At 37.9% G+C, this 13,779-nt stretch overlaps 1 non-coding gene across 1 annotated transcript; it reads left to right on the forward strand.

The window, feature by feature from the left end:
* The first annotated feature begins 7,147 nt into the window (after window positions 1-7,147).
* Window positions 7,148-7,254, forward strand: LOC141723071 (small nucleolar RNA R71). Its single transcript, XR_012576064.1, has one exon. It is a non-coding gene; the product is annotated as a small nucleolar RNA R71 (small nucleolar RNA).
* The last annotated feature ends 6,525 nt before the right edge of the window (window positions 7,255-13,779 follow it).

A 13,779-nucleotide genomic window follows, 5' to 3' on the forward strand; every position in this document is an offset into this window, starting at 1 on the left:
AACACCAATAACTTGAGTACAAATACATCAATTCAAAGCTTTACGGAGCGTAATAAAGTGTCATAAATGCCACTCAACATACCCCAAAAACTTGAATCGATGTTTGTCCTCAAGCATAAACAGACTCAAAAAAACAAGAAATAAAAATGCATGAATGCAACTAAATGAATGCCACGATCCCCATTTAATAACTAAACCAATCAACAAGTAACACATCAGCAAATGCAGATATTTGCATAAAGATCAACCAAACCTCTCAAATCAATCTACAAACCAAAGACGTGTGTGTGTGTGTGTGCAACTGCTTACAGATATACTATCGTAACTAGATCAACAATCATGACTCACTACTTACCAAAGCAATCGCAAGTTTATAAATAGAATAAAAGCTAGACTCAAAATAACTATAACACTTCCATTTTTATATCGGAGTTTAATATGGATTCACGTTTTTATTCACAACAAAACAACACAAGTATGCTTATTTGATCGTGCAATGAGTGAGGTCCACAATAGACTTATACAATAGCACCCATGTAGTGAGTGTTATATTAGCGGATCCCAGACTATAAAAGCCTTAGGTCACTAGGCACAAAGTCCCCTAAGAACTTAATAACTCGAGTACTAAAGAGCCCACTCGTGATCAATTAAACATAACACTTTTTCTTTTCTTTTTTTCTATATTTTTTTCTTTTTTTTCAAATTTCTGAACGAGTGCGTTTCACTCCATCTCGCTCAACCCTAGACTACTCATATAAATATGAGCCGGCTACTAGCTATTTGACACCTAGCCACACAACTAGCAATGAAATCCAATTCTCTCCAATTTTTTTAAATCTCCATGTTAATTTATTATTAAGAGAATATCCTAAATTCTAAATATAAACAAGCGATTAAACCTTGACAAACAAATAAACCATGACCATGATCTAGCACTCTAGCAACCTATAAAACTTAGTGAAATATAATTATCTCTAGCATGCAAATTAATTTGATAAGACTTAACATCACTAAATACGACATCACTACAATAGCATCAATATCACAGATTAATCGGAAAAATCATCTAAGGGATCAATGTTATTATGCACATGCATGCAACTACATGAACAAATTACCATAAATAAAAAAAACTACTACATGGCAAAATATGCAAACTAAATGTACTAAACTATAATGAATATGCAAACTAAATGTGACTCACATAAACATATTCCTTCAATTACTACCCCCAAACTTAAAATATTCATTGTCCTCAGTGAAGATATTAGTAAGGAATCAGACATACCTACTGCAAATCAGAATCATCACCCTCAACAGGAGGAGTATCAGGCATGTCTGGAGGCTGATACACAGAGTCCTCACCACATACTGGCCACTGGATATCAACACTGGTGGCTCTAAAAGCTGTCCAAAGTGCCTGGGTGAGATCATGTGCAAACCGACTATGGATGTCATGCGTCACATCCATCCTCCTCGCTACACGCTTATACTTCGTCGAACTCAAACCAGCTCCAATACTGCTCCAGCCTCCTCATGATGCTGCTGGAAAGAACCAGCCTCCTCTCCTAACTGAGCTCTCCAAGCTGCTCTACGGGCCTGCGAAGAACCTCCCGCAGTAGCCTGATCAATGGGTACACGTCCTGGCATATGATCATATGAATACCCAAGCCCCTTAGGATCGGGCTTCCCTCCATACCACTCCTGCATGCTCAACAGTGTAGAACTGTCGATAGGAGCACCGGGAAGCTACAGTTACTCATGTGTGGGCTAATGAACACCAACTGCCATACACAGCTTCGTCACTACGGATGCATAAGGTATAGCACATGTGGTACCTCCTCTTAAGAACCTCAAAATCCCCTGATAAATAACAATCCCCAAATCAATGTAATCGCCCTGAAGAATACCCCATAGCAAACGAGCACGCTCCACAGTAATCTCTTGCACATGCGAAGATGGCATGATGTTAGCACAAATAAACGAGTTCCAAGCTCGTGTAAACCTGTTCATGCACGACGCAGGGAATGTGGAATAATCAGTAGTTCCCCTTTTAAACTTCCAGTGAGTCTCAGGCACACACAAAGTTGTAATGATCGAATCCAATTTGAAGTCCTCGGGAGTCTTATCGTTCCACGTATCCTGACCGGGCTTCCTCACGGGCTGCTCAATCACCCTCCTAATGGCATCAGTACTATACTCTACAGTCATCCCCCTCACCACCGTGAAGCCATTCTTCTCCGCCTTCGCATTAGCATAAAACTCCCGCACAACACTCATTGGCACAACAGCGGGAGCCTCACAAAAAGGAACCTAGCCCATCTCAAGAATCATCTCCAACAGCTTACCATCCTTCCCTGATGGAAAAAAACCTCACTCCTTAGAAATAGGTTTCAAGAGAAGCCTCGTGTATTCCTCTTCAGTCTCAGGAGTAGAAAACCTTGTCCTCACACCGCCCACAGATGAAGAATCAGTGGTGCTGCTGCCAACTTGCGTTCTTTGTCTCTTCGGTGCCATTGGGATTGAATAAGAGAGAATAAAAACTCAGTGTTTGAGAGATTTTTGTGTTTGAGAATTTGTGAAGTGGTGAAGAAGTTTGTGTATAAGTGTGTGTATTTATAGGTTAAGAGATGAGAATTAGATATGGAATAGAAGTGGGAATTTATTATGAGAATCGTGGGAATAATGGATTTGATTTGGAGAGGGAAATTTGGGATGTGGAAGAGTAAAATTCAGTTTGAAATTGATTTTATAGTTAAAATCCCGAAATTCCCATAAACACTGTTTTTATTTTTATTCGAACAGGACCCGGCGTGGCCGCGCGCTTGGACAGCGTGGGCGCACTCACCTTCTGGAAAACCGGCGCGGGCGCGCGCTAGATGAGCGTGGGCGCGCTTACCTTCTGGAAAAACAGCGCGGGCGCGCTTGGCTACTGAAGTTGGCCCTGAATTTTTTTTTCTTTTTTACTTTTTTTATATTTTCTCCTTTCATCTTGCTTCCTCTACCTACTAATGTACAACAAACTTGGGTTGCCTCCCAAGAAGCGCTTCTTTTACGTCGGTAGCTCGACGTAGAACCTTGAGCTCAAATGGACAATAAAATGGCACTAACCACCTCGCGGTTTGCCGTGTCACATATTAATGCTTCAACCTCTGACCATTTACCTTGAATGTTTGGCCCGGATCATTTTCAAAAATTTTCAACGCTCCATGCAGAAACACAGTTTTGATTATGGAGGGCCCTGACGACTTTGACTTCAACTTTCCAGAAAAAAGATGGAGACGAGAGTTGAACAAAAGAACTTGTTCACCCGGCACAAATGATTTGAGCACTAGACCCCGATCATGCCATCTCTTGACTTTCTTCTTGTACATTTTGTTTTTCTCATAAGCTTGAAGTCTAAACTCTTTGAGTTCATTTAATTGAAGTATCCTCTTCTTTCCAGCTGCATCCAAGTCAAGATTCAATTTCTTCAAATCCCAATATGCATTATGCTCAAGCTTCACAGGCAAATGACACCCTTTACCATAAACCAACTGAAACGGCGACATTTCCAATGGAGACTTATATGTTGTTCTATACGCCCAAACAACTTCATCAAGCTTCAAAGACCAATCTTTCCTCTATGAACACACAACTTTCTCTAAAATGCGCTTGATCTCTCTGTTAGACACCTCAGCTTGACCATTTGTCTGAGGATGATAAGCTGTAACAATACGATGATTCACATTATACCTTTGTATCATAGCAGTAAACTTGCATTGTAAAAATACGACCCCTCATCACTGATTATGACTCTTGGAGTTCCAAACCATGTGAATATTTGCTTGTGAAGAAAATTAAGCACTACTTTCACATTATTTGTTGGCAACACCTTAACTTCAACCCAATTTAACACATAATCAACCGCCAACAAGATGTACTGATTGTTACAAGATGAGATAAATGGCCCCATGAAGTCCGTTCCCCCAACATCGGAGACCTCAACCTCGAGAAGCACATTAAGAGGCATTTCATCCCTATTAGACATATTACCCACACGTTGACATCGATCACATTTCAAGACGAACTGGTGAGCATCTTTAAACAAGGTTGGCCAAAAGAAACCTGCTTGCAGAATATGAGCTATCGTCTTTTCTCCACCATAATGTCCTTCATAAGCCGTCGAGTGGCAATCTTGTAAGATCCCCCCCCCCCCTCCCGTTTCACTGTAAGGAATACATCTCCTGATAATTTGGTCAGCTCCTTGTCGAAAAAGAAACGGCTCATCCCACATATACCACTTCACTTCATCTAGAAACTTCTTCCTTTGAGCAGAAGATAACTCGGGAGGCATGATATTTCTCACAAGGTAGTTCATAATGTCTGCAATCCAAAGTTCTTCTTCTTACACTCCAAATAGCTGCTCGTCGGGAAAAGACTCATTTATCAATGTCTTATCCAATGAAGTAGCATTAGGGTTCTCTAAACATGAGAGATGATCAGTGACTTGATTTTCAGTACCCTTTATGTCCTTGATCTCTAGTTCAAATTCTTGAAGCAAAAGAACCCATCTAATCAATCTAGGCTTCGAGTCCTTCTTTGAGACGAGATAACGAATTGCAGCGTGATCAGTGAAAACTGTTACCTTATTCCCAAGTAGATAAGATCGAAATTTCTCAAAACCATAGACAATAGCCAAAAGTTCTTTCTCTGTAGTAGTGTAATTCAGTTGAGCACCATTTAAGGTCTTGCTAGCATAGTAGACCACATAAAATATGTTGTTCTTCCTCTGCCCAAGAACTACTCCAACTGTATAGTCACTTGCATCGCACATCATCTCAAAAGGTTCATTCCAATCAGGTACAGTTATGATAGGTGCCATGATTAAACTCTTCTTCAACGTCTCAAAAGCTGCAAGGCACTTGTCATCAAACTTGAAAGGGACATCTTTCTCTAGCAAACTGCACAATGGCTTTGAAATCTTACAGAAGTTTTTGATGAAATGCCTATAGAAACCCGCATGGACGAGAAAACTGTGAATTCCTTTAACAGAAAAAGGTGGAGGAAGATTCTCAATGACCCCCACCTACAGAAAAAGGTGAATTTCCTTCTTCACTACTTCCTATATGATCAGATTCAATCTTCTTTGCTGCTCGACCGTAGGCTTGCTACCTTCCTCTAGCAGAATTTTATGCATGCAATAAGAAGGGCTAATTCCCTTAATATCTGCTATAGTCCAACCAATTGCCGATTTGAACTCTTTCAGGATCCTCAGAAGCTTTTCCTCGCCAGTACCTAAAAGGTCAGATGCAATAATAACAGGCAAAGTAGATGCATCACCTAAAAACGCATACCTCAAATGCTTAGGTAAAGGCTTAAGCTCAAGAGTGGGAGCTTCCTCAATAGATGGCTTGAGGCATTTAGGAGCTTTGTTCAATTCCTTCATTCCAAGAGATTCAAAAGGCATATCAATTTTCCTCTTCCGGGGAGAAGCATTCAAATATTGTAATTGTTCTTCACCTTCGTCATTTTCACTATCTGAATTTCCTAATAAGGATTTTTCTACGGCATCGGACCTTAGCAATTGATCAAGTTCTAAAGTAACCACAGAATCGACCAACTCCACCTTTAAGCACTCCTCATTTTCTGTAGGAAATTTCATATCATTGAACACATTAAAATTTACATCCTGATCCAGCACTCGCATTGTGAGCTCACTCTTATGCACATCTATCAAGGTTCGGCCAGTAGCCAAGAAAGGTCTTCCCAAAATTATGGGAATCTTTTTATCCTCCTCGAAATCAAGAATGACAAAATCAGCAGGGAAGATGAGTTTATAAAACGGTCGGCCAATTGCAAGGTCATATAACTTGCTTTTGGATCAGGTAAGTCCAACTGCTTGAAGATTGACAAAGGCATCAGATTGATGCTAGCTCCCAAGTCACATAAGCATCTGTCAAAAGACACTTTTCCAATAGTACACGGAATAGTGAAGCTTCCTGGATCTTTAAGCTTCAGAGGCAACTTCAGTTATAGCACAGCACTGCATTCCTCCGTGAGAGCGACTGTCTCTAAATCATCAAGCTTCACTTTTTGAGAGAGAATATCTTTCATAAACCTTGCGTAACTAGGCATCTGCTCAAGAGCCTCAGCGAAAGGTATGTTGATATGAAGTTTCTTGAACACCTCCAGAAACTTCTCAAATTGCTTATCCAGCTTTTTCTTCTGTATCCGCTTAGGAAAAGGCGGTGGAGGATAGATCTGTTTCTCCCTTGTATTACCCTCAGAAGGAGTGTGCTCAACAGTAGTCTTCCTTGGTTCCACTTCTTCTTCCTGCTGCTCTACTTCTTTCTCAGCCCCGGCTTCTTCAGTCAACGCTTGAGTTTGTTCGGGATTAGCAACCTTTCCAGACCTGAAAATGATTGCCTTTACCTGCTCCTTAGCTTCCCTCTTTCCTAGCACTTCAGTGTCACTAGGTAGTGTACCGGGCAGACGATTTAGCAAGGCATTGGTAATTTTCCCAATTTGATTTTCCAAGGTCTTGATAGACACATCTTGACTCTTGCACATAAGCTTCAACTCCTCTAATTCAAATTTTTCATTAGCTTGTTATAGCTGAAGTTGCTATCTTGGTGCATATTGCGGTTGCTGAAAACCAAGGGGGTTGTAATGCTTAGCTGGATACTGCTGATAAGGTTGTTGAACCACATTCTGAGCGTTGCTCCAACTGAAATTAGGATGATTGTGGTTTTTGGGTTGATAAGTGGCTGGCACAGGCTGCTGCGAATGTTGAAAGTTGCTCACGAACTGAGCTGATTCACTAGAAATTGCGCACTGCTCATTCTCATGGGCACCAGCACAAAGCTCACAGACACTAAAGATTTAATTAACCCCATAATTAGCAAAAGTGTCCACCTTCATCGTCAAAGCCTTAAGTTGGGAAGCTATAGCAGTTGTTGCATCCAACTCCAAAATTCCTGCTACTTTTCCCTGAGTCAGTCTCTGGGAAGGATTATGGTATTCATTAGAAGCCATCAGTTCAATCAATTCATAAGCTTCATCGTAGCTCTTAGCCAACAAGGCTCCTCCTGATGCTGCATCGAGCATGAGTCTAGAAGTAGCACCCAATCCATTATAGAAATAGTTAATAATCATCCAATCAGGCATGCCATGGTGTGGGCACTTCCTCATCATCTCCTTATATCGATCCCAAGCCTCACACAGAGATTCTCCAATTTACTGAGCAAACTGAGTAAGAGCATACCTGATTGCAGCAGTCTTCGCCATAGGGAATAATTTGGTGAGAAACTTTTGAGCAAGATCTTCCCAAGTGGTGATAGACCCAGCTGGTAGAGAATGCAACCAGCATTTAGTGTTGTCCCTCAGAGAGAATGGGAAGAGTCGCAGCTTGATAGCATCTTCAGTCACATCATTGAACTTGAAAGTGTCGCAGATCTCGATGAAATCCCTGATGTGCATGTTGGGATCTTCAGTAGGAGAACCCCCAAACTGAACTGAGTTCTGTATCATCTGAATCGTGCTTAACTTGATCTCAAAAGTGTTAGCCCTGATGGCTGGCCTGATGATGCTTGACTGAATGTCATTGATCTTAGGCTGAGAATAGTCCATCAAAGCCTTAGGATTTTCTGCTTGATCTCCCATCTCTACTAAAACTGGTTCCTCAACTTTCTCTTCTTCTTCTACCTTCTTTACTTCTTCAAAAACTTCCTTTTGAACCACCACAACTTCTTCATCGGCTTTATCCAGTGTTCGCGTATGCATACACCCTCGCTAGAGTACCTGAAATAAGACAAGAAAACAGATAAGTAACAATGTCTGAGTCAATGAACTTTAACGACCACTGATGGAAAATACATAAACTAAAAATTAACACTACAATCCCCGACAGCGGCACCAAAAACTTGTTAGTCGCTAAACACGCGCTAATAATACACGCAAGTATACGCGTTCGCAAGTAGTATAAGATATAAATCAGATTCGTTCCCACAGAGACTGGCTTGGTTAACTAATTAATTTATGCACTTAAGCAACAATGTATGGTTATTATTCAATGCTAAGATGATAACAAATTGGGGTTGTTTATAACTAAGAATTAAACTAACAATTATAACTAAGGGAATAAGATTGATTGACTTAATATATATGACAAACATGGGATTCTAACTTCATTAAATACTTCATTCAATAGCCTTTTCGTTCTTAACCATAGCATGTAATGGTGATGACACTAATCAGATAACACGAAACTGATAAACGCCAACTTTCGTTGTACGAATACCATACTTCCAGACATCCACAAAAGAGATAGAAGTTGAATAGACACCAATTCTATTGAGGCCCTATATGTCTATAGAATTTGAAAACATAACGGGTTAAGCACAAGTTATCTATCTTGATTACATAGGGCAAGTAAGATGGTTAAAATTACCCACGAATCATGCATAATAATAACACATAAACCTATGCTAGCATGGCAAGTTCTAAACCCTTAAATTCATTTTTGCTTCATTAAGAATTAACACACTATCTTATAAGTTCGCAACGCTCATAAGACGAATACGTACAACCAATACTAGGTTATCATACAATCACCACACACTAAGGCATCAAAACAAATCAACTAAAGAAATCCATAAATAAATCCACTAGAACCCTACGATACCGATTAGCCCATAATCGGACTCATCATCAACATGGGTTCCGATGAAAGCATGGTATAATAAACGTAGTCTTTATAACAAATAATCAAACAAAGTTAACACAAGAGTATAAGTTCAACAAAACAAGAAACGAGCATCCAAGATTACAACTCAAAACAAAGATTCACAAGAATAAACTAGATCGTCTTCGCCTTTGCTGAATTCTGCTATAGGTCTCTTGCCATCTTCTCCTTAGCTCTGATATGTCTCTGACATGATATGATATGAAAAATGACCTAAAGTTATTTATATAGCAGCCCCATGCAATGTAAAAGTCTTTCTCTCAAAAGCCAAGTAAAAATAGGATTCTGCTATCCCGACACGGCGCGGCCGCGCACTTGATCAGCGCGGGCGCGCTGGCTCTCTGAAGTTTGAGCGCGGTCACGCGCTTGATCAGGGCGAGCGCGTTGGGCTTCTGCCAAAACCTTCTTTTCCTTGCAGTTTTGAGCCGGTCTTCGCGAGCTTTATTCCTTGGACACCATCCTAACACCATATTAGCATTAAATCAATGATAATTCACCTGATTCTCAGATTAATGCCTGAAATGCAAAAACACTAGAAAACACATTAAAACACCAATAACTTGAGTACAAATACACCAATATAAAGCTTTACGGAGCGTAATAAAGTGTCATAAATGTCATTCAACACCAAACACATAAGCTTAGCCCAACAAAAACTCAATCAATCCAAACCCAAAAGCCTAAGTACATATACAAGCCAACTGCTAATTCTTTACTCAAGATCCCTATCACAGCTATCCAAACCTCACTAAAGAAAATATTTAAACCACCTTCATTCAAACCTCCAACTAGAACGTACTTCAAAACTACAAGAAGAAAGCCAAGAAAAAATCAAGCTGAAGTTGGTGCACTTTGGAACTGTTCAATCAGGATGACTTTCTACCAATTTCTAAAAGCATATCAGATGATGATAATCACCAAAAGTTAGCTGATGAGATATTCAAAGTTTATGTTGTTACTCTAGGAGAAGACATGATTTACTACAAAGATGCACCTTCATTTTGCTGAATAGAGAAGTAATTGAGATATTTTTAACTGCAGAATTGGAGAGAGTGAATAGTTTGATGAATTCAAGGGATTCATATACAAGAATAAGGAAGGTTATATTGGCCGAGAGGTTGAGAGATAGGAATATAAGGCATGCAAGGGAAAAGGCTGAAAGGGAGGAAAGAGAAAGGAATTATGCTGAGGAGATTGAAATGTTTGAGAAAAGGTCAAATGAACTGAAGACAAGGGAGTTGAGCAGGATATCTAAAGATGGACATTTTCTAAACATAAAGACCAATAAGTTTGCAAGGTACATGATTCATTTGCTAAACAGTTACTCATTAGATGAATGGCTCAAACTGGTAGAAGCTCTAAGAGGGACTGAGATTATTGAAGAACTTGAAGTATTAGTCAAACTCAAGGACCTTATTAGAAAAGAACCTGGTTATGAGAAATTCTGTAATATCCGGGATATATCGTGTAATTACTTTTACTAATAGACAATTATTATATGTGTTCAGTATCTATTCTGTTAATTATTTGTTAAGTGTTAAATGTGCTTGGATGTTTAAAAATAATATTAATTGAGTATTTTAATTTTAATATGTCCAAAATAAAATATAGATAATTGTCATATCTTCCTAATTATTTTTATGTTGATTTATGATTTTATAGGAAATATATGGATTTTATAAAATCTTTTTCCGAGTATTTAAAAACTATTTTATACAATCGGGAACCAACCGACGTCATCCGTTGTTACGTTTTTATAACTCGAAAATCTTCCGAAAACTCCTTCCTAACCTAATTGTAATATTTTGAGCATTTTCCATGTTTCGACTTTTTCGATCCGGCGTACAGTTTGTCCTGCGCGGGTCCCGGCGCAACATTTTCGATACATTATTTGTTTCGGTAAATCAATAAAACTCGTATTTTTGATAAACAGGATCTTTTTATTAAACTATCACAATTATCACCTCGTAATACGTGTAACCAGGCGCTGAGACCAAGACCGCAGTACAAATTGTACTGGTTTGGATAATTATCCCGAAAACCGATATCGTTTGGATCAGTTTTTATAAATAAACGTACAATTTTGTATCTGGAATGATCCAATGGGATACTAATTTTCCGTAATTATAAATAGCCTTTACCGTATTTTATTCTGTATCAAAAATCATTTGCAGACAGTAATTATATAATTTTCCAGAGAAAATACCTATATTCATAAACCTTTCTGAGAATCAACTACTACTTGGAGGTGTTATTGAAATCTGCTCGGGAAGCTCTAGTAACCAAAACGGAGGTTTTGAAGAGTACTATCAGATTATACAAGTTCCAGAACTACAGAATCAAAGGTTTATTTTTTGGAAATTTATTTATTTTCGAATTATTTTTATTAAAAATATGATTTTTTGTTCGGATGATTGTTTGAATGATTTGATGATTGCATGGTGTAGAGCTTGTTTTCCTGATGATTTTCATATGTCATATGACTGATTTGGAGTTTAATAACATGTTCAAAATTGAGTTTAATCTTCGAATTTTAAAATTATGGTTTATAACCCGTATGAATGTTTTCAATTGAATTTGGGGCTTTTTGATTTAGGGGTTATTTGTTGTTGTATTATAGTGGGTTGTGTTCCTTATGAAATTTTCAATCGATTGGTATATAGCTCGTTTAACAGAGGATTAGTGAATCGAAGTGAGTTGTGTTTTGAAGTTTTCGTCGGTTCACCGGAAATCGGTGATGTTCTTGGTCATTTTCCGGCCAGGTCAGGGGTTATTGATGTGATTTGATTGCATGGTTGTGTTCCTGGTGTTGTGTAGATCATATCTGGAGTAGATGGTGGGGTGAGGATGCCGGAATCGTGTTCTCCGGCCATCCCCGAAATTTTCCGGCGACTAAACTGCAAAATTGCAGTTTAGTCCCTGTACTTTTGAAGATGGTGAAGTTCAGTCCCTGAACTTTCCAGAATTTGCATATTTTGAATTCCTGTTTTAAAATTATATAAAAATCATATTTTCTATTTATTTTAATTATAAAAATCCGTTTTTAATTTCTGAAAATTCCAAAAATTATTATTTTAATTCCAAAAATTATTTTTAATTCAAAAATAAATCTGAATTAATTAGTTAATTAATTTCAATTAATATTTAATTGATTAATTGGTCAATTAATTCGAAAATTAATTGATTAATTGATTTAATTAATTATTAATTGATTTTAATTAATTATTTAATTAGATTTAATTATTTAAAATGATTTAAAAATTCCAAAAAATAGTTTCGAGCTTTAAAATATTATTTTAAATTATTTTCAAGGCTCGATAATTATCAGAAAATTGTTTTGAAGCCAGATTTGGCCAACCGAACCTTGTTTATTACTCTGAAATTGATCCAACGACCCGTTTTAATTCCGAAAAATGTTTTAAAAATCATCTTAAATACCCGAAAGCCTGTTTATGACCCGAGACTTCTTTATAAATGATATGTCATTGATTGTTTGATGTGTTATGTGCTATAGGTGACTTGTTGGTTAACTGTCGGTCTATATGTTCGGTGTTTACTTGGTTATAGCGTAACTTTCAATCCGTTAATCAGATTTGGGTAAAACGAAGGGTAGATAGAAGTGTGTTTCGAATAGAATCGTATGAGTTAAATATTGATAGATGCTTATAATATATGAGCAGAAGAGGCAAGTCGTAGGAAAAGGAAACAGATAGTCAAGGAGTAAGACGGTTGTGATTGGAAGATAGTACAGTATAGCAAGCTAGTACTAGGCAAGTGTTCTGAACTTTCTCGAGATATATTGTAGTTGATTGATAATCCTGTTTTATATTGCAAGTGCTTTGAAGCACTGAACCCTAAACCCTGATTTCAGTTATTGATCTTGAGCCGTAAACCTTATTCTTTCTAAACCATTGATTGTTGTACACCCGGATACGAACCACAAATATACGATACTACTCCACAAATACATACAATCTGAATACCAAGCACTGAAACAGATTACTTACATATTCAACCTATTGTACCTTATGCTTTGAAATACCAAATCCTTGTAACCCTGAAATATTGATTCCTTTGTTATCCAATTCTTTCATCACTTAACATTCAAGCTTTGAAATTGCCATACTGATCCCTTGTAAAGATTGAAACCATTTCCTTATTAAATATCCAATGATTCTGTTTATTGTTTTAAATTGTTTATTATGTTGTTATGGTGGAATTGGATTATTTTATAAAATTGTGGACCCGATTCGTGGTCAGACCATATAAACGGTCAAGTTAGGCCAATGTGTGCCTTGGATCCAGTAGTTAGAGCAGTGTTGTATGCTTTGCTCGGGGTTAGTGCGTGACTGATCAGCAGCCTAACTTTGGTTTTTAAAATGAAAATGTAATATCCAATTCTAAATCATAATTCATTGTTCACTTGATATCATAACCCTTTTCATTTGATGATCATTATTCTCAGTTTTGTCATTGTTACTTGCTGAGCTAGTTAGCTCATTTGTGCGATATTGTTTAAGTTCTTTTCCAGTTAAGAAGGAACCGGTTGGTAATGAGGATCCCCAGTTCAGCGCGAGAGCTAGGGGTTCAGGTTGATCGAGTTAAGCTAGTAGGCACCTTTTGGAGTAATTTAAGTTTGTAAAAGTTTGTAATAATGTTTAATACTCAGTTCTGAGTTTGAATAGTTGGGATTTGAGCGGTTTGTAATATAAGTAAGTGTGTGTTTGGCTTGTGTGCATACTTTAACCTGTTGCGGTCCGTGGTAGTTGGTAAGTAGGGTCACTGCACATTAATATTATCTTTATTATTGTTATAAGCAGGTTAAAAATAAGGTGTGTGTATGTGTGGACCCCAAACTTCTGACCCGGGTTTGGAGGGCGCCACAAATTCTAACTCAAAATTTGATGTAACTGTAAAATGTATAAAATGTAATTTGTAAATTTGTCAGTCTTGCTGTATATGATTTTAGCTTGGGGTTAGTCTTGTTATCAGGCATGAATTTGTAACAAGTAATCTTCTCACAAATTGGGGGAGATTGTTGTGCAAGACATGCA

Source organism: Apium graveolens, chromosome 4, assembly GCF_009905375.1.
Source record: "Apium graveolens cultivar Ventura chromosome 4, ASM990537v1, whole genome shotgun sequence".
NCBI classification, from domain to species: domain Eukaryota; kingdom Viridiplantae; phylum Streptophyta; class Magnoliopsida; order Apiales; family Apiaceae; genus Apium; species Apium graveolens.